Source organism: Dermacentor variabilis, chromosome 9 (genome assembly GCF_050947875.1).
Source record: "Dermacentor variabilis isolate Ectoservices chromosome 9, ASM5094787v1, whole genome shotgun sequence".
Taxonomy (NCBI): domain Eukaryota; kingdom Metazoa; phylum Arthropoda; class Arachnida; order Ixodida; family Ixodidae; genus Dermacentor; species Dermacentor variabilis.
Window position 1 is genome coordinate 16,687,300 of NC_134576.1, and position 21,776 is coordinate 16,709,075.

A 21,776-nucleotide genomic window follows, 5' to 3' on the forward strand; every position below is an offset into this window, starting at 1 on the left:
TGAAAACAAATTCATCTATGAAAATTGACAGTTCATCCTCCTTGTTTCTCAAGGACCGTACATTCAGGTGAAAACACGTAAAACGGTTTTTAGAAAGGTGAAATGCATTATTAATGTATTCTGGGGACACAGTCAATGCAAAAGCACTGAATACCAGGAAAATATATGTACAGTCGACGCAAACTAGTTAATCCTTTCTAGATCACGCTCACTGCGAATATGCACAATCGGTGACGTTTCATGTTTCCTGGCCAAAATCTTGCCGCTGCTTGACCAAACAAACCGCCAGTTTTTCACTCTCTTTTGCTCAAGCGCCATGCCGAGAAGATGCTTCAGCGTTGGACAAAAGGGCTCGTTAACATGCAGTGGTGAACCAGGGGGAAAACCCAGTTCCTGAGTTGACAGGCGTGACTTTTTGCTTTCTGTAGGACTGAATCGCTCTTGGTACGGCTCTTAAACTGCGCAATTATGTTTGGGGGGGCATCAGCCTTCCTTGTAGGCACACGATGGCACACTTCAATGTCTGTTTCCACGATAGGTTCATTCAAACCACACCGATTTTGTGCAAAACCTTAGGAGGGCTTTCACTCTCATTGTAGGGTACACCGTGTATCTCGACATTGCGTTTTCTTGAGTACAGCTCAGACACAGTAACACGGTTCTCGAGTTGAGCGACTTGCTTTGATAGCGTTGAGCAATCGCTTGAAAGTTTTGTGTTAATTGCCTTGAGCTCCTTTTCTTTCGCGATTTCATTTTTTCATGCTTGACCTTTTCGAGTTCGGCATTGCAGAAGTCAAGACTTCTCTTAGTTCTTTTCTGACTTCGCGTTCCAATTTAGATTTGAAATCTGACATTTCCTTCCTTAGCTCCTCACGAAATTTGGCGGAATCAGCCATAACATGCACAATACTAGAGAATACACAAGCACAGGTATCGGCAGCAGCTAAGGCAGAAATCAGTCTTCTGTACTAATTGTGGAAAAAAATTCTAACCTGCAAATATACAAACTAGCTTCAGAATGTTGTCGGGCTGCCCCCGCTGCTGCCAAGTGGTTGCGGATCGGAGATGCAGGCCTTTATGTAGCTCGTTCTTGCACCTGGTGGGAGTGACGTCACAGGCAGTCACACGTAGTCACCTCAGGTGAGCCTTGCTCTTGCTGATATCACGGCGTGCCGTAAACAGCTGTTGAAACAGTGGTCCAAGCTGCAAATACACAAATTAACTTCAGAACGTTGTCGGGCTGCCCCCGCTGCTGCCAAGTGGTTGCGGATCGGAGATGCAGGCCTTTATGTAGCTTGTTCTTCCACCTGGTCGGCGTGACGTCTCAGGCAGTCACACTTAGTCACCGCAGGTGAGCCTTGCACTTGCTGATATCATGGCGTGTCGTAAGCAGCTGTTGAAACAGTGATCCAAGCTGCAAATATACAAAGTAGCTTCAGAATGTTGTAGGGCTGCCCCCACTGCTGCGAAGTCGCGTGGTGACGCGTGGGCGCCATTTACAGAAGCCGCCACAGGCAGACCTCCGTGTATGCAGTGCTTTGTTTCCATACAGACGAAGTGCCCTACACTGGCGCCCTCGCTACCGCAAAACCCGTCTTGTGTGGCGTTACTCTTCACTCCTTATGCTTTCGTCATACTCTGTTCCTCCACTTTCCGCCTCAATGCTCCGCTGCCCCCTTGTCAACCCATTTTCTCCTCGCGCTATTTGTAATGGCTATCTTTCATCTTCTTCGGCGCTCCACGTTCGCCTTCATCCTTCGCTATGTTCGTTTACTCGGTTATGGGGACAACGCTGACCGCAGGAACGGGCGCCTAAGACCTGTGCTCTAGAAATATTGCCGCAGCACCCATCTAATGAATACTGTGGGCGACAACGCATTACCGTTGAATGAATATAGGGACACAGCGTATTGCCATTGGTGAAATTAGTTATGCATCAGGCGAGTACTCCAGCGGGATTCTTCTTTCGCGCTTTCCTAAGCGCACTAGATGCCATCTAGCTCTGCCACAGCGAAGCCTAGGCGTGGCCTCTGCAATGCATAGCGCGCCGGCGCCTGGCGATCGCTGAGAAACGCTTTATGCAGCAACCGGGCTCCTCTCTCGTGCGCCTGTCGGGACGCGGTGCGCCATCCAGTGGCCGTGCCCAGAAGTGCTCGAGTGACCTCCATGACAAAAAGCATTTTGCACCGGTGCCTACGAACCGTGACAATTTTGCCCTCCTTTATCGCACTCGCAGTTGCACATGCTGATTGACTCAAGTTCGCCAGAGGTTGATTGAAGAGTAATGAAGAGGTTGATTCAAGTAACGCCGGAAGAAGTAAAGAAAGCCTTGGGAGCTATGCAAAGGGTGAAGGCAGCTGGGCAGGATCAGGTGACAGCAGATTTGTTGAAGGATGGTCGGCAGATTGTTCTAGCAAAACTGGCCACCCGATATGCACAATGCCTCATGACCTCGAGTGTACCGGAATCTTGTAAGAACGCTAACATAATCCTAATCTATAAGAAAGGGGACGCCAAAGACTTGAAAAATTATAGACCGATCAGCTTACTGTCCGTTGCCTACAAATTACTTGCTACAACTTATTTGCTTAGGTAATTGCAAATAGAATCAGGAAACCTTAGACTTCTGTCAAGCTAAGGACCAGGCATAATTCCGTAGAGGCTACTCAACAATAGACCATATTCACACTATCAATCACGTGATAGAGAAACGTGCGGAATGTAACCAACCCTTATATATAGCTTTCAGTGATTACGAGAAAGCGTTTGACTCAGTCGAAACCACAGCGGTGATGGAGGCATTACGGAATCAGGGTTTAGACGAGCCGTATGTAATCATACTTAAAGATATTTATAGCGACTCCACAGCCACCGTAGTTCTCCATAAAGAAAGGAACAAAATCCCAATAAAGAAAGGCGTCAGGCAGGGAGATACGATCTCTCCAATGCTATTCACAGCGTATTTGTAGGAGGTTTTCAGAGACCTGGATTGGGAAGAATTGGGTATAAAAGTTAATGGAGAATACCTTAGTAAATGGAGGTTCGCTGATGATATTGCCTTGCTTAGTAACTCACGGGACCAATTGCAATGCATGCTCACTGACCTGGAGAGGCAAAGCAGAAGGGGGGGGGGGGGTCTGAAAATTAATCTGCGGAAAACTAAAGTAATGTTTAACAGTCTCGGAAGAGAACAGCAATTTACGATAGGTAGCGAGGCACTGGAAGTAGTAAGGGAATAAATTTAGTTAGGACAGGTAGTGACCGCGGATCCGCATCATGAGACTGAAATAACCAAAAGAATAAGAATGGGCTGGGGTGCGTTTGGCATGCATTCTCAGATCATGAACAGCAGGTTGCCATTATCCCTCAAGAAAAAAGTGTATAACAACTGTGTCTTAACAGTACTCACGTACGGGGCAGAAACCTGGTTGCTTACGAAAGGGGTTCTACTTAAATTGAGGACGACGCAACGAGCTATGGAAAGAAGAATGATAGGTGTAACGCTAGGGGATGAGAATAGAGATGGATGAAGGAACAAACGCGAGTCAATGACATCTTAGCTGAAATCAAGAAAAATAAATGATCATGGGCAAGACATGTAATGAGGAGGGAAGATAACCCATGGTCATTAAGGGTTACGAACTGGATTCCAAGGGAAGGGAAGCGTAGCAGGGGATCGAAGAAAGTTAGGTGGACGGATGAGGGTAAGAAATTTGCAGGGACAACATGGGCACGATTTGTACATGACCGGGGTATTTGGAGAAGTATACGAGAGGCCTTTTCTCTGCTGTGGGCATAACCAGGGTGATGATGATGATGATTATGATGATGAATGATGAGTAAAGTACTCACATTTTATTCGTCGCGCAGTTCGCTGAAGCGCTTATTTGAAAGGCGTTAATTGAAAAGCTGCACATGTCGAGTGTACCATATTGGTACGATTCTAACGCGCAGCATTTTTAAAATGAAAAAGTTGGATAAAGTCGCCAAGTGCATTATTTTCGTAGCTAGTTCTACTAAAAATCAAAAACAAAGCCAATACATACTAAAAATACGTGACTGCAATTAAGGCAGCTAGACACAGTGCGATCGAACGGACGCGTTTGTTTTACGCCTTGGTTCGCACTCGCAATTGTGTAGTTTTGTGCGCCTTTCGTAGTGCTTCTGCGGACTTGCCTTTGTGGAGGTAGTGCAGTGGCAGGATGAAACAAAACCTCAGTACGCTTCCACTCTTTTATGAATTATGACCAGTGAGACTGTGTGTGGGAGCCTTAATGTTGAACTGCACCTCTGCCACGCCTCGGCGTGGCATTGCACAATATTCAGGACTGGCGCACGTACGGGGACACCTTAAGGCATGCTTCCTGGTCTGCCCGGTATTACACCACCCCCGGGATCGGGCCACGTATGGGGAGTGTCAACGCCTGCTTTACTTCTGGCATGGGTCAGCCCGGCATTGTTCTATCTTGCGGATTTTGTGTCGACACATGGACACCATCCTGGGGTAACTAGCCCTTAACACCTTTGATATTGTTACGGAATGACGAAAGAAGAGAGAGAGTGGGGCAGAAAAAGACTGCCAAACGCTGGCTGTCAGCCACCATCTCTCTGGCTGACAGCCATTTACTCTGCTTCTATATATATTCTAAATACTGTATTATGCTCCCAGCATCCCCGTAACATATTGGGGGAGGTGAGGGGTACCGCGGCTGCAAACGGATCTTCGCAGTGGACGTAGCATCACCGTCCTCACCATGAATGACGGTGAGCACTCGGGATAAACGTAGTTGCCGCCTCCAACGTCATAATCGCCCGTTACGTCACTGTCACCTTCAGTTGTGGTTATGCAACCCAAGGATCCCGGAAATTTCTGCTGGACTGATGGCGCCGATGTTGAAAAGTGGGTGCAATGTAGGAGCGCATGAGTGGAATCAACAGATTGGAAGCTACGCTTATGCTAGATAACATGGCGTTCTACGTAAGAGGCACGGCAAAAGTGTGGCTTGAAAACCATGAAGAGGAGCTGACACGCTGAGATCAATGCAAAGAGAAGTTAACAGAGTTGTTTGGCAAACCAGCCCACCGTAAATTTGCCGCAAAGCAGGAACTGGCCTCCCGTGCCAAATCCCTCACGGAGTCCAATGTGTCGTACATTAAGGACGTGCTGGCACTTTGTTGTAAAGCTGATCACGACATGACAGAAGCTGAGAAGGTCGGGCATGCGCTCAATGGAATTGCTGACGACGCATTTAATCTGCTCATGTGCAAAAGCTGCTCTACAGTTGATGCTATCATCAAAGAGTGCCGGCTAGTCGAGCAGGCCTAAAGCCGACGCGTTTCACAAGGACGACAGGCGAAGCCCATGTGCTGGCTGATGGTACGATGACCTCTTTGCGGAGCACTTTGTCCACTTCTGATTGGATGACTCGACGTTCAGGATGCGATACACGATAGGGACGCCGACGAATAGGATTCGTGTCTCCAGTGTTGATACAGTGGTGAACAACAGATAGATAGATAGTACTTTTATTCGTATCAATTCTCATACACAAAAATCAGGCCTACCAAAGCCTCACCAAGGGCTTGAGTGGCAGCGCCTGGCAGACAGCGAATATTAGCAAAACAAAGAATAGAGATATTGCAACAAACTCAACAAGCAAACAAAAAAGAAAATTTAACAACTCCGAGAGACAGATATGGAGACATAACTATACAACATCAAAAAGGGATGACAACAATATGGAATTAAGATAGTAACACTCGATTAAATAATTACAGGGTAGGAAGCAACGCAGAGACGTACCGCAAAATTTTTTTCAGGGTGTATTTTGTTCTCATGCGGAATACACTAGGTGGCATAATATTGAAACAGGCAGGTACATAGTATTGACGTGTGCGCTTTCCGTACCGGGTTGAGGAGCGAGGAATGCAGTAACGGTATTTTGGTCTTAAATCACGTGCAGGAACATATGGAATGGTGAACCGACTGCACCAAAAATGTTTAAGCGCAATAGTTTCTGTTAATAAAGCGTTAAAATTTGGAAACTTTAATCTTCTGAAAATATCAATGTTATTACCGATGGGCAGGTCGTAGGCAATATTTTTTAAAAGTAAACGCAGAAGCGAATTCACCCTGCGCTGCCAGCGAACAGTGCAGTGACCATAAACAGTGATTCCGTATCTTAGTACACTATAGGCTAGAGCGTGTGTAACACATTTACGGACAGAAAAAGGCATAAAATATCTAATATTATACAGGACACAAGATACAGCACGAAGTCTTTGACAAACGAAAGAAAGGTGCGAGTTCCAAGAGAGATCACTGTCGAAGATCAGGCCAAGATATTTGACCGAATGCGCATATTTTACTGGAACACAGTTACAGTGAGAACAGGAGGAAGTATGCAAATAAACAGGATGACTCAACTCAAATTTTTTTAAAGGGTTATGAAAACATATAAGTTGTGTTTTAGAAGTATTAACATTGATAAGGTTAGACTTAAACCAGTCCATAGCTTTAACAGCTGCCGTCTGTAACATTGTTACAGCATCAGTGTATTTCTTTGCGCGCGCAAAAATGACAGTGTCGTCAGCATACTGGAACAATGAAACAGGCACATTGTTAGCAAGATCATTAACGTATAGATTGAATAACAAAGGACTCAATATAGAACCTTGCGGGAATCCAGAATTAATTGCCGTGAAATCGCTATGGAATCTTGAAATCGACACATATTGGCGCCTATTTTGTAAAAAGTTAGTAATTAAATGTAAAAACGAACCTCGAAATCCCAATGTAGAATGTTTATCAAGCAGAAGAACGTAGCAGATGCTATCAAAGGCCTTGCTTACGTCAAGAAAAAGAGAGCATACGACTTCATTCTTATCAAAAGCTGAATTTAGTATGTCAGAGAATTCTTCAAGAAGATCTGTTGTTCCTTTTCCTGGTATGAAGCCATACTGACTAGGTGATAGAACATTGTGCGTATTCAAAAAATTCGTCATGGTAAGTAGTAGATGCTTTTCAAACATTTGGCCAATGCATGGCAAAATAGAGATAGGTCGGTAATTACTCATCATGTTTCTGGAGCCACCCTTATACAAAGGTATAACTTTAGCAGTTTTCATTGAAGTCGGTATTATACCCCTGGAAATGATACTATTAAGGATAACTAGTAGGACACCCTTAATCGCTTCAAAATTTCTGCACAATTCAGAAACAGTGAGGCCGTTATGACCAGGAGATTTGCTGCGTTTAAGACTGAAAAGTATACGCCCTAAATCACTTTCGGTAATGTCAGGCAGGAAAGCAGATTCCATCACGCTGGGAGGCATAGGACAGTCGTTAGGCGGGGTACCAGATGCACCAGAAACCAGAGAAAATAGTTTGTTAAAGTCATTCGCAATGCTCTGTCCATCTTTCTGGAAATGAGATATGAAATATGTATCATTATAAATAGTAGCGCTCGCTCCTTTCAGGCTATTTACCAATAACCATGTTTTCTTGCTGTTAAAACGTGCGTCTTTAAACTGAGACCTAAAGTGGTTGCGCTTGGCCAGACGGATCATGGCATTAACTCGGTTTCGTTCATGTTTAAACTGCAGTCGTAGTTGAGAACAGTTTGGAGCACGTCTCGTTCGAGCCCAGAGCAGATCTTTTTCTTTAATGGCTTCCAGTATTACGGGTGACATCCACTTATTGTCTAAATTTCGTTGCTTAACGATCACCATGCGTGAAGATTCGGCTTTGTGTGAACGAAAAACCTCGACGAAACTGTCATATAAGTCTGCAGGGGACACATTGTAAATAAAAGAATCCCAATCATACTTTGCTATTCTTTCATCGAAACGCTTATAATCAAGTACTGATACGCTTTGCTGGCTGCGCAAAGGTGCAGGGTGGCTGGAGCCATCCGTTAACGAGCAGCAGAGGAAATAGTGGTCTGCAAGCTTGACTTCAACCATAGCAGACCGCACCAACCGGTTTTGAGAACGCACATTTATGTGGTCGATGCAAGAAGAGACCAGCTGCCCTGATAAGTATTCCTCACGTGTAGGGCTGTGGATTTTAGTCTCTAGTCCCCACTTTGATAAAGTGTCAAGATAATCTGCGACTGTTGGCGCAGTTGGGCGTAGAATATTGATATTCATATCCCCGATAATGCACACGTGTTCTTCACTGGAAAATGATGATATTGCAGAATCAAGCTCAGCTAAAAAGATTCGACCATTACAACACGGAGGGCGATAAATTGCGAGTAGAATCAACGACAACCAAGGTGTACTTAGGCGGAGTGCAACTACTTCTGCTTGAGTAAAAGGAATACTAATTTCAGAAACGGACCAAGAATCTTTAACAAAAACTGCGATTCCTCCTCCTGTTCGTTGTTGACGAGTATGAGAATGTAACTGGCATCCTGGTAGCGAGAAATGTGATAACACGTCTGACGAAACGTTCACTTCCGTAAGAGCAACAACGTCATAAGTTGAATAAAAAGGATTAATCAGCGCACGAAAATGGTCCCAATGCTTCCGTATACTGCGAATATTAACGTGAGTAAACTGAAATGAATTGCCTATGTGATGCTGAAAGAACTTCTGGGCTTCAGAAAAATCGGAACACTTCACGAAACCAATGTCAGACATGGTTATGTTAGTTTTTCAAGATCCGAAAGCTTGTTGATACGCATGAGAGGTGCGCCTTCGGACTGTTTTGCAAGGACCTTCCCATTTTTGGTCCAGACGAACTGAAAACCCTTTTCTTTGCCACGAGACCTTGCTAGACGGAACAAGTCGCGATTAGCCCGAGATAAGTTATCGTTGAAAAACAGCCGAGGAGACTCATCGTCATGCACCAAATCACGAAGGCCCTTCCGGGCCCCGAGCCATTTCTGCTTAACAGAAACTGAGCGAGTTTGCACTAGAATCGGTGGAATATAGTCGCCTCTGGATGGCAGCCGATGCCCTGCCGGGATATCTGCTTGTTCAAAATCGGTTATGTTTAGCTTGCCTGCCAAAGTACTTAAGAAAGAGTGTAAGTTTTCATCAGATTTGACAGGAAGGCCGTGAATCTCGAAGTTACATCTTCTGCTGTATTGTTCGAGGTCATTAATTTCCCCACTCATCCTGTCAATCACCTGTGTCTGGGAAACTGTTGTTGAAGCAAGCGATTGAACTTGTGATCGAAGGTCTGCAAGCTCATTCTGATTAGCGGCCACTGTAGCAAGCACCGAGTCGTACTTTGACGAAAGAAAATCGATAGCGGAGCGTATGTCATCGACTGCCGAAGCAACCTTTTCACTAGCTTCCCTGACCAACAACAGCTCCTCGATTTTCACCATCAATGTTGAAACAGTTGTAGTCAAAGAATCAAGTTTCATATTCAGAGCAGACAGTTGCTGTGAGAATGAACCTTCACCTGGGTTGGATACTTCGTCTGGTTGCTTAACCGTATCAACCTTGCATGAAGGACACTTCCACGTTTCGCGTGTTACTGTACTCATCTTTTTGTAGGCGTTATCAGAAACTGACGAGTAGTTTTTCCCCAGGTGGAATTCGCCCTCACAGGTAGAACAACTCATAAATCTACCATCTTTCGGTATGGCTTTTGAGCAAGAAGTACACAAAGAAGACATGATGCAGTCAGCGGCAGAACCCAAAAAGTGATGAATTACAACAGGTGTAATCAACACTCACCTGCCAAAATGAAGCAAACGTTCAGTCTAGGACAAAGGTTTGCCACTGACTGCAACGATCCACGGAGTTGACGGCCTTTAAATAATCGGTGATCGACGCCAGGGGGACATTATTGGCAGGTCCAGAGCCAATCAGTCAAGGATGGCTTGCTACGTCGAAACTGCAGCTTCCCCGAGATCCGCATGCGTAGATCAGTCGCCAGGAACAGTTGCGAAGATGACAGCCGTTGAAGATACGAGCGGTTTTCCAGCTGATACTGTCCCACAGCTTGCAGAGCCTGCCAAAATGAAGCAAACGTTCAGTCTAGGACAAAGGTTTGCCGCTGACTGCTTTAGGACTGCTTGTCCTAAAGGCTTGTCGCCGAAATCAAAGATGTCAAGGTACGATTCGAGGAGGAGACGTATGTCCGTGGCCTGTGCAGAGGTGAGGTCAGGTGCAACCATCTTCGCCAAGTCAACTGTTAAGGAACCAGAGCTGTGAACTGAAATTGGTGCTAACAAACAACTCTCGGCATTCAGACTGACACGTGTACTTATCTTTATCGGGCGACCACGTTTCGTCGCCTAACAAATGTTATCGCACAGCGCGGGACGCGCCTGCATGTATCCGAAGTTTCTGAAAAGTTATCATTGCTTTTATCCGATGTCTGTTGTCGCCGGACCTTGTGTTATCTAATTTCATTGCCTGACGCGAATGGTGTAGAACTTTGTGGAAGACACCCGAGTTTGAACGATTAGTCTGGAACATTCGACGACTGGTTTATAAAAGCCGACGCACTTGACCCGCTGAGCAGATTTTCGACGATCGCCGACCGTGTTCGCCGCTATCGTTGTGCTATAAGTGTAGCCTGTCTTTGTGGGCACAGGTTCGCCCAATAAAAGTTCGTTTTGTCTTTCACAGTATTGCTACTGTGTTCTTCAACGTCACCACCACGTGACAAGATTTTCAATGTCAAATTCGGAAAGATTAGAAACGCTGGCCAAGAACCCGCCGGCGCGAAGCACTTGGCACAGGATGAAATTCAGAAGCGGAAAAACAACGTTGTTATCAGTAATCGTCGCCAGCATATGCGGAAGAGCAATGCTCCGGTTCAAAAGCACGTCGATGATGGAGCGAAGGACATATTCACCGTAGGGAATCTGTGGCTGTGTGGTCAAAGTTAGGTAAGTGACGGCCTCAGGTGACAAACGCACAGCTAGAAGCGAACACAAGTGTGGTGAAGCAGTGCTCGGAGCATCGGCGACTTGAAGCAGTTTCAACCGAAGAACGCTGGTTGCGCCATCGATGAGAGCGGAAGGATGGGATAAAAAGTCCAATCCAATTATAATGCCGTGAGGGCAGTTGTCGATCACAGCAAAGAAAAGTAGGACGACCGGCTATACTTATACGCGCTGTACACATTCGAAGTACAACCAGCACCCCGCCGTCTCATAAACCAAGCACTCGGGAAGCTGCTGGGGTGAGGAGCTTCTTTAAGCGTCTACATTCGCTTGCACTCATCACAGATGCGTGGGCTCCAATGTGGACGAGTGCTTGCGTAGGTACCTCGTCTATTTTACCTTCAAATTCGCTTCTCTTTGTGGGCGCAGACAGAGGATTTGCTGCAGTAGTGGGCCATGCAGCACCACTTCCGAGGGCGGCATTTTTTAGTTTTCCGAAACCGCGTGGCCAAAAGCCACTGGGGACGAAAGGCGACGTGGCTGCGGTGAACGGGAAGATGGGCGACTCGTTAGCGGGAAACGAAACTGGTGTCCGCGCGGCGATGGTGAGGGACCGTACCACGTGTTCCTAGCAGAGTTGTGGGCACTGTTAGACTCGACGGTGGGCGAAATTTTGCAGGCATTTCCACTAAAATGGCTCAGGTTGGTCGGCGTGCGAGTCCCTTATTGATCTCGCTCATTAGCCTCGCAGCATCTGCAAAAAGAGCGTAGCGACGGATGCCATGGCGATGTACAGTTTGCCGCAGGTGCTTGAGTGCTGCTTTGGTCACAATGTTGTCGGGCCGGCCTCTCCCAGAAGCTTCTCTCTGGCTACACAGGGCCTTATGAAGTCCTACGTCAAGTTAATGACGTCAGTTACGAGATCGCGCCGTTACAGCTTCATCCGTCCTAAAGTCCACCGCCTGTTGACATCGTGCACGTTTCGCGGCTTAAGCCATAATTCGCTCTCTGGTTTTCGCCTACCATGCGCTGAGACGGCGCTTCACCGCCCGGGGGTCCTGTTACAGAATGATGAAAGAAGAGAGAGACGAAAAAGAAGATCGCGAGACGCTGACTCCTGCCTGCTGTTACTAGTCAGCCATTTTGACCCCATTGACTCTGCTTCTATATACATTGTAAGTACAGTCTCATACTCCCAAGATCCCCGTAACACTATGAAAGACACTTTGACCAGGAGGCATCTTTCAAGCGTAAGGTGGTCTTTCTGGCAGAAGAACAGGACAGCCGGATAGGGCCGCGGGTGTTACGGATTCCCGAGACCTGTGTCCGTAATTGGCGGAGACAAAGCAGTACCTCGTGCATTATATGGAATTGAAGATGACTCTGTCTGGTCGGTAAACTTGTGAAAAGGACGTGTTGTCGGACACCGACAGCGAGTAGCCGCTAACACTGAGCTTTCTTAATGTCTGTGTGACTTTGTATGTTCCATAAAATCGTTTCAATAAGGTAAGCGTCGACTCAGGTTTCGTTAATTGATGCGCGTGTTAGAATCAACACCAAGTCTTTTCTTTGTTTAATATTTGGGCGGTAAAATAACGGCTCATTACAATTAGGGGCGCGATATACTGATGCAAATAAGGTATCTGTGGCGCAGCTTGATAATCCGTATGCTTGCTTTCCTTGAGGAACGTTTGCGACTTGTGTTCGATTCCGCTCGGTATTGGAAAATTTTAGGAATCTTTTTCGTCATTGCAGCGTGGTACATTCCCAGTGGCACATATCTAATTGCCCAAAGACGTTCAGTGAAGGCCAGGACAGCCCGAGTGGCACGTACCCAGTGCTCCGAGCCGGCATCATAGAGCTTCTTTGAACAGCAGGGACCCATGTATGCCAGAAAGAAGTTTCTTGAAGAGGCGCACGTATGTGCACATACGACATACTCAATGACCCAAGGTAGCGTGATAGTTGGTTTCTAACCACATTGCTTCAGCACAGCCACTTGATGCGCTACCCATTCAATCACAGACTATCCGTTGACCCACGTAGACGGGAAATTATAAGATACAAACAAACACTAAACGACACCAAGAATAGTTTGTCATACTGTCGCCGTAACTTTTTATACTCCCTTTTTCCTCTTCGACTTCTGGAAAACGTCATATTTTGTCATGTTCTTTCTCGTCAACCATACACTCCCCCCGTTTTCATTGTTCATCCCTCCTGGGGAGATAGCGGTCAGCATTGCTTACGACAGTGCATTCTAGCTGGCTATTGTTAAGGTATACGGGATAGTCTTAAGCAGAACCTGTTGTACCGACGTTTTCACAACTTTAAAAAGGCCAAGCGTTCTTGTATTGTTGGCGTGAAGCCTCTTTCGTACAAGCACAACATCGTTCAGTGCAATATCAACCCGGTGTTCTTGATGCTGTTTTTATCAAATAGCAACTTCATCGCTTTTCGATATCTGCTTAGCTCCTCATTGCTTTTCATCAGAATGACGCCTACAACCAAGACTATAATCATCATACCTTGCTGCTGAAGCAGCGCACTGACACGGACACGGCGAAGACACACAAGAATACACCACACTTGCGGCTTTGTCTTCGCCGTGCCCGTGCCAGTGCTTAGCTTCACCAGCAGAGTATGATGATTAATCCCCAAGTAGCCCAACTTTCCACATTATTGAACCAAGACTATAGTAAGGTATAACTTTAGAAAATAGGGGCTTTTATTCCTCCAAGGCAGATGCGCACGAGCCTCCACTAATGGGCGCGTACACTAGACTGACGTCACCAGCCGGATGGCCGGTTTCCCCGCCGATGGAGAGATGGCCGCTCGCGCTTCGAACTGCGCTGAGTCGCGTCAGTCTTGTGTGTCTGCCCCTCGTCAGAATGAATTTCCAGGCTGTGCTGATCTACCATGCCGGAATTATTATTGCGAGCTTACGATGCATCATTCGTGCCGCATGCGTTTATTTCGAGCCGCGATCCGGTGGCGAAAGATTGCAGTGAGCATCGCTGACGATGCGCTACGCTTCATCTGAAAACAGGATCCCGCTGCCACACACCGCCTCAAACGAACATCCTGCGTGTTTGTTCCTTGGTGTTTTGTTTTGCTCCAAAGTGAATTTACGACGAAGGAAGTTGGCCAACGTCTGGTGCCTACTGCTAGCGGCGGGCGTGTTCGTGTCTGTGTCGCTGTACAAAAAAATAAATCAAAAGGAACGAAAAGCTAAATCTATCACGTTCTTGAATATAGGCTTGTGAAAACACAAAGCAAAAAAATATATCTCATGCTACTTATAGCCAAGAGTATTTATTTAAAGCAATGAATGAAGCATGTTTTAAACCTGTCCTGCCTCGATGGTCTTCTCGCCTCAAGTTTGTAATGCTTTCGACAAATGCATTGTTGAAGTTATTGTTAAATAGTGACTGATTCATATTAAACTCCTAAAACGAGCAGTAAATGTGCCGCATATATGTAAATCAGCGCAAAAATCACGCAGAGCTGCTCTTCCTATTTTTTTTCTGTTTCATGACGCTAAAAAGCAGACGACCCGCAGCATTGTAGAAGGCAGGGGGTTATTTGTCGCTCGCGATTTGACCTGTTCTGTAGCATTTCAATCACGAGAACTCTACCAAACCAGTCATCAAATTACAAAACTCTTTATTTATACCGGGAATTACGCGTTTTAGAAGCACTGTTTATTGAGCGGGACTATTTTGCAAGCGGAGAAATTGAGCTGTTGCGCTTCAGTCATCTTGGGGGGGGGGGGGGGGGGGTGGCTCCCCTTTTTCTCTACAGTTGTACCCGACTACAGTAACATGCCTCCTGCCCTATTGAGCCACAGCCGCTTCTAGGCTGGATTTCCACCCTCCTTTAAACATCGCGCACGTGGAGATGAAGTGCTTCAAATGACGAATCCCACTCTCGGCCATTCCATTCGCCTGCGGGTGGTATGGCGCACAGCGTCGTAGCGTAACAGTGCGGTTATGTGCCTGCTGCTGGAGCATCTTGTTTAGGAATACTTGTATATTTCCTGGTATCATAGCGTTCAGTTGTGCAAACATTGCTCGATCGAGAAGGGCGCTAACGCTGTTATGGTCTTCTATTCCAAGGCGCACTGCTACCATTCTGGTGCAATGATACATTGCAGCCAGAGAAGATTGAGTCTTGGAAACTCTAGGACATTTCTTCGGTTCAGCAAAGCCTGCATGCATAACTGCAAAGAGTTTACCAGAATTATATGGCCGACTAGATTGTTGGTTCACCGTGAGTACTTCGCCTTGTTAACTTGGCACAATTGGCACGACTTGTCTTCCATGTCCCCTTTCATATTTTTGAATGTGACCCTCTGTAGAAGTTTACTATACGTCCGCCACTAACCGTCATTGCCCGCAAGATTCAGGGCTGTCACGATATAAGTGAAGTACTTTTGGTATCAGTATCCCTGGTACAGCAGACCTTCCATGCTCGAAGTACAGGTTCTCATACCCTTCCCAAAATTTTGTCAAGCGGACCATTCCACATGGGTCCTCAACCGCTAATTGGGACAGGTCATCTGCATGTGTCAGATCTGCATGGTTAAACACCTAAATGTAGTAATGATGAAGTTCATTGAGCCAGCGGTGAAGTCTCCTTCTGGGCTATGACATAGGTAAAAGGTGGGTTAGGGCTTGGTGATCAGTGAACAATTTGAACTTCCTTCTCGTCGATGTATGAACGGAAATAAGACAGAGCCATTAAAACGGCTAGTGCCTCTTTCTCACTTGTCAAATATTTCAGCTGGGTAGGCTTGAAGGATTAGTAGTGGTATCCTACAACCTGCAGCAGCTGCATGGGACAACATTTCTCATCTCTTGTACAAAACCATCCCTGTACCGTAATTTGATGCGTCCTTCTTCAATTCAAATGATAAATTGGCAGGCTAAAACAAGCTCAATGGACATGCGTCCCACCAGTTCTTGAAAATTCGTTTCGCATTTTTAGGTACAGACAAAAGGTATACCTTTCTGTGTGAGCTCCGTCAAGCACTTCGTTACCTTAGCGAAATCTTTAATGAAGTCCCTGAAGTGACCCGCGAGTCTTAGGCAGATCGTGCGGGAGTGAATGTCGTTCGGCTTTGTGAGCTTTGTGATCATTTCGACGCACTCCTCTTTAGTGCTCTTGATAGCTCCGTCAAACACACTTTCGAGGCGAACCACCTTTTACTTAAAGAACTTGTTTTCTTCTCATTTATTTTGGGATCCACGTCACTGAGTGGTTGCAGAACTTTCGCTAGCTGTTTGGTTTTAGGTCGTGAGTACACTAAGGTGTTGTCAATGTAAACGTTGAAGCAGAGCCCCAAACGTGGCTTCTAACTACCATTCACGATCTCCGGAAACTGCGCTGGAGAATGTTTCCAGCCAAATTGCAGTCTATTGCATTCATAAGCATTGAACGGCTTTATGAATACTGAGAATTTGATTGCCTCTTCTCGCACAGGCACTTCCCAGAAACCCTTGCAAAGGTTAGGACGAAAATAAGCGTTGCAGCCTCCCACCTCACAAGTTACTTAGTCTACATGTCATATCATAAGAAGCCAACAGACATTGACACCAAGGATAACATGGGGGAATTACTTGTGCCTAATAAATGAAATAAAGAAACGAAGAATTCATGGAAATTAAAGTGAATGAAAAAACAACTTGCCGCAGGTGGGAACCGAACCCACATCCTTCGCATTTCGCGTGCGATGCTCTACCAATTGAGCTACCGCGGCGCTGTCTTCCCATCCACTTTCTTGGGTATTTATGTGTCCTAGTAGAACCCTGGGTGTGTTAGCCAGCGCCACCACAAACAGACCTCGGCGGCGGACGTGGAACGTCCTTTTTGCATTCTTCGTTTCTTCGTTTCTTTATTTCATTTATTAAGCACAAGTAATTCCCCCATGTTATCCTTGGTGTCAATGTTTGTTGGCTTCTTATGATATGACTAATAAAATCCGGACCCTCGGTTAACCCCCTTTCTTCTCGTTTATTACATAACGAGGGTCTCGAATCCGGCTACATTGATGCCTTCAGGTAGCATATGTGGGTTTAGTGACCAGTTGCCTTCACACAAAAAGATCACGTTCTCGTGACGCCTGCGGCAAAAAGCACGTTCCACGTCCGCCGCCAAGGTCTGTTTGTGGTGGCGCTGGCTAACACTCCCAGGGTTCTACTAGGACACATAAATACCCAAGAAAGTGGATGGGAAGACAGCGCCGCGGTAGCTCAATTGGTAGAGCATCGCACGCGAAATGCGAAGGATGTGGGTTCGGTTCCCACCTGCGGCAAGTTGTTTTTTCATTCACTTTAATTTCCACGAATTCTTCGTTTCTTTATTTCATTTATTAAGCACAAGTAATCCCCCCATGTTATCCTTGGTGTCAATGTTTGTTGGCTTCTTATGATATGACTAATAAAATCGGGACCCTCGGTTAACCCCCTTTCTTCTCGTTAGTCTACATGTGTCATAGGAAACGGGAAAAGATTGTGTCTAGTTGTTTATCGGCCTGTAGTCGGTGCACTGACGAAATGTTTCATCCTCTTTATGCACAACCTTCATCGCAGAAGCAAAACAATATGCAGAGGGTCGTATGACACCAGCGTGAAGCATTTTATGCAGCTCTTGTATCAGCCAGAGCTTCTGTTCTCACGAGAGGGTTTAGGCATTCCGCTTCACTGCTCTCGCATCTCGTAGCGCGACTGGGACCTAAAACTGTGAAGTCGCTGTTAGGCAACCTTCGACACGAAGTAGCTCAACATACATCCGAGTGACGGATGTCGGCTTGCGATGATTTTTATCTAGGACTGCAAAGAAAATCAGCCGGCGATCGTCTTAAGTTGTGACTTGCCCACTCCAGTAGACGCTTAAACTTAGGTCTCGCATTACCGGGCGGCACCAAACTATTTGGTTCTTCAAACGCTAAGAATTAGTGCTTTTGCGGACGGTGCTCTTGTGCCGACGCGTAATCAGCACATCTCAGCATTCATTGGGGAGTTGTTTCCATCGTACCCGTAGACGATGACAGGATGACCTTGGGTTACATATAGCTCTGGGATCTCGTACTTATTTACCACCGTCATTGACGCTCCGCTGTCGACCAGTGTTTGAAGATCCTTTCTATTTACTTGTGTGGGGCACAGCCATGAGGCAAATTGTTTCCTGTAGGAATGAAAAAAGGTCGGCAGGTATAATTTAAGCCTTTTCTTTTTCTTATGTTTGAAAAAGTCTTCCACCAACGAACAAGGCTTGCCGCCTGCTTTCTAACGACTGTCGCCTCCGATCCCCAGTACAACAGATACGTCATTGGTATTAACTTCTGTCCTCACTTGTTGCCGATAATGAAGAAATATTTGCTTCATAATTGGCAATGGGCTGAGAAGAATTTGTGGTGACCCAAGTTGAATTTAATGTTGTCTGCGCTTACGAAGTCCCATTGTGATGAAGGGCAAGAGCGATGAGTCTGACAGTACAGAATATGCTGCATGTAATAGCGACCACTTTTCAAAAATAATCATGAACAGAACCGGAAACCTACTTGCAAGCTATTGCCCTGAGCCTAGTTTAGAAGAGGTAGCAGCGCTCAATAACGGCGAGAGAGTGGAGAACAAGAGGACACAGCACTGTGTCCTTTTGTTCCTCACTCTGTGTGCGCTGCTAGCGCTTTATAATCCGACACCAACTAGCGCAGCAAGCCATCCTTGTCAGCTTTGGAGCCTGTTCATAGAAAATGGGGCCAGAAAGTTTCTCCTATGGTCTGTCCCAGGATATCCTGCCTTTTTTGTGATTCGGATCTCGTTCCATGTCATTGCGATGCCTCCGAGGCACGACCACATGTTTGTAACCCCGTCAAGTTCATACTGCTAGCAATTACGGTCCCAGGTGTATTAATAAAAATCAAGCCAGTCCTGCAAACTCTCTGTCAGTAACCCCTCTGAGATATCCTGTGTAATAAATATCACTGGTGTACTCGGAGGGCGTTGGAGGCTCGTTTGCGTAAAGTATAAACCCCATGCAAGCGATCTTGCACGCGACAGCGACGGGCGACGCGATGGAGATGGCTGTCGCGTTCGCTCGTCGCCTACAAGTTGCACCCCATGCGAGCGATGACTTCGAGCGACGTCTCCCCAGTGTTGCCGGTATGAGGGCAGCAATATAGGCGCCGAAACTAGCGTGACGCGTGCTTTATTAACTTAAGTTGATGTATTTTACTGTAAAAAGCAGCATAAAATATTTCTGAAAGTCTTGCAGTAGGTTCTTATCCTTGCACCTATAAAAAATCAATCGTTTGCTCGTTCCGTGCGACAATCGGAAGTACTGGAGTTATGTACATCCAGTTCCGGCTTTGCGCTATTGGCTAGTCGCTCATAGCACTTCCGGGCGACGAGCGACGAATTCTAGATTTGCAAAACCGAGCGGTCGCGCGACAAGACCGAGCGATCTGTTCAAGCGACGGCCTGATCCGTCGCGCGAACCCGTCGCTCGTCGCTGTCGCGCACAAAATCGCGCTAATGGGGTTTAGCCTTTATGAGTTCCAAGTGGCCTTATTTTGTTGTAGCGCAAGCTGAACAAGGACAACAGAAAGCACATCTGACGCACGCAGGGCTAACCTTTATAAATAGATTTATTTGCAGTTCTCCTCGCTATATATACAACCTCGAAACGTCATGCAACGCATGTAAAATTTTGGTAAAAATGAACACAGAGAAAAACTGAACCACACGCAAGCACTTCTTTGACTCAAGTGTTCACAGACATGTACCCGTTCAGCGCGAACAAAGATAATGGAGCTATTTTGAGGAAAATGAAATGGTAGGTGTCATGACGCATGCGTCACCAAATGTTGATATGTCTAGCGGCTATTATCTAGCGCGTCATCTCACACCAGCTTCTACCGAAATTTTCCACGTGTTGTATGACATTTCGAGGGCGTATACATAGCGACGAGAAATGAAAATAAATCTGTCGTTGAAGGTTGGCGCTGTATGTGTCAGCTGTGCCTTTCTGTTGTGCTTGTTCAGCTTGCGCTACAACAAAATAAGATGAGCCGTACGAAGAAGCCCCTGTAGCTATCCTCCTCGATTCCAAGTGGTGTTGTTGCCCCTGGCTATTTTTTTTTTCTTTCTCGCAAATGACTCACATCTCGCAAAATATCGCTTGTTCGGGAAACATTTGTCTTTTTCGTAGGACAAACCTTCTGCCTTCGGCAGCCTATTTACCTCCACGTTCGCGCCGTGATGCTTCCTACTAATATGCGTCATGGCCACTTCATGTTCGTGGTGGCTGCTATTTATCTTGAGAGTACCCATCGCCGCTGGGTCGTGTGAAAGCACGTGTGCACGTTTTAGCGAAAAACGCCACAGTTTAGCCCGAAAAGGCCAGTCTATGCTTACACCATCGTGCAGATTATGTAGCGTGCTGTGGGCGAGCAGAACAGAAATTATACACACATGGTACTCTTTTACCATGCCCACGTAGTTTCGTATGGCTTTGTGATTCTTCTTTATCGCTGTATAATCGTTAATTATATCGTGATGCCGGAAAAGCAGCGGGGAGAACTCTGCGCTGCATCAACGTAAGGTTTAGATCCATTCATGCATCCACGGGCGTATATATTTCGTTCATTTTTCAATCATATATTGATAAAGAAGTTCCGCTGCAGTTTCTGTGCAGAAAAGAACGGTCTGTGATGGCGTGGTCGATATCAAAGCCACGTGCATCAAAGCCACAATTTGCTTGGGAAACTAATTATTAATGATTTTGACATTAAGTTTACGTTCCGAATATAAATTTCGGATAGACGACCATTTATTTATAAACACGGTAGTTGAAAGATGAGAGCCTGTGGCAACTGTGGCAGTATTTTAAAGCAGTATCCATCATTCGATATATATATATATATATATATATATATATATATATATATATATATATATATATATATATATATATATATATATATATATATATATATATATATGCGTACCCGATCGATGCGTTTCGCGCCTGACCCATTCATTATATAACAGTATAAATATACCGGTATAACTTTCAAAAAATTAAGAAAGGCCAACGATATGGCCCATGGTTCTCTCAGGTTTTGGCCCGAGGACCGGCCTTCGTCAGTTCCACTCCGACAGAGGCCGGTGCTCCGGCCGGAACATGAGTAAAAACATAAGCCATAACATTCAGCCTTGTTTGATCTTTTGATTATATATATATATATATATATATATATATATATATATATATATATATATATATATAGATGCAGCAGCGATAGAACTGACTGACGGTGAAACAAACCGGAATTAATAAAACAGCACCGTTCTTTATCTCTCTCTTTTTTTTATCGTTCTTGCGCAACGTCTCTATGGTTTCTCCTGCGACTATGGCAGTGCTTTGTGACGTTGGCATATTATGTTTATCTTGTCACACCTTAGATCATATTGCCACGTGGTAGTAACGGTGAAGGAAGCAGCACTGCGAATGAGGAACCTAGCGTTTTATTTTCCGAACCTGTGCCTTCAAAAATATGGTACAATCGTAGCACAGTGATGGTGGCGAATACAGTCGGCGATCGCCGAGAATTTGATCAGCGGGTCAAGCGCGTCGGCTTTTATACATAAGCCATCGAACGTTCCAGAGTAATCGTTGGTGCGCGTGCGTCTTCCGGAAAGTTGCACATCATCCTTGTCGCGCATACATGCAATAAGATTATGCAAGGTTTGGAGACAACGGACTGCAGATGGAACCATCGATAACATTCCAGAAACTCCCGATAGATGCAGGCGCGCCCAGCGCTGAACGATGACATTTGTTAGTCAATGAAACGCGGCCATTCGATAAAAAAGTACACGTGTCAGTATGTGTACGCGAAGCGGATTGTAGCAC

At 45.8% G+C, this 21,776-nt stretch overlaps 2 non-coding genes across 2 annotated transcripts; one reads left to right on the forward strand and one right to left on the reverse strand.

The window, feature by feature from the left end:
• Positions 1–16,544: 16,544 nt before the first annotated feature.
• TRNAS-CGA (transfer RNA serine (anticodon CGA)) lies at positions 16,545–16,617 on the reverse strand. Its single transcript has one exon. It is a non-coding gene; the product is annotated as a tRNA-Ser (tRNA).
• Positions 16,618–17,099: 482 nt separating this feature from the next.
• On the forward strand, positions 17,100–17,172 carry TRNAS-CGA (transfer RNA serine (anticodon CGA)). The gene has a single exon. It is a non-coding gene; the product is annotated as a tRNA-Ser (tRNA).
• Positions 17,173–21,776: the final 4,604 nt, after the last annotated feature.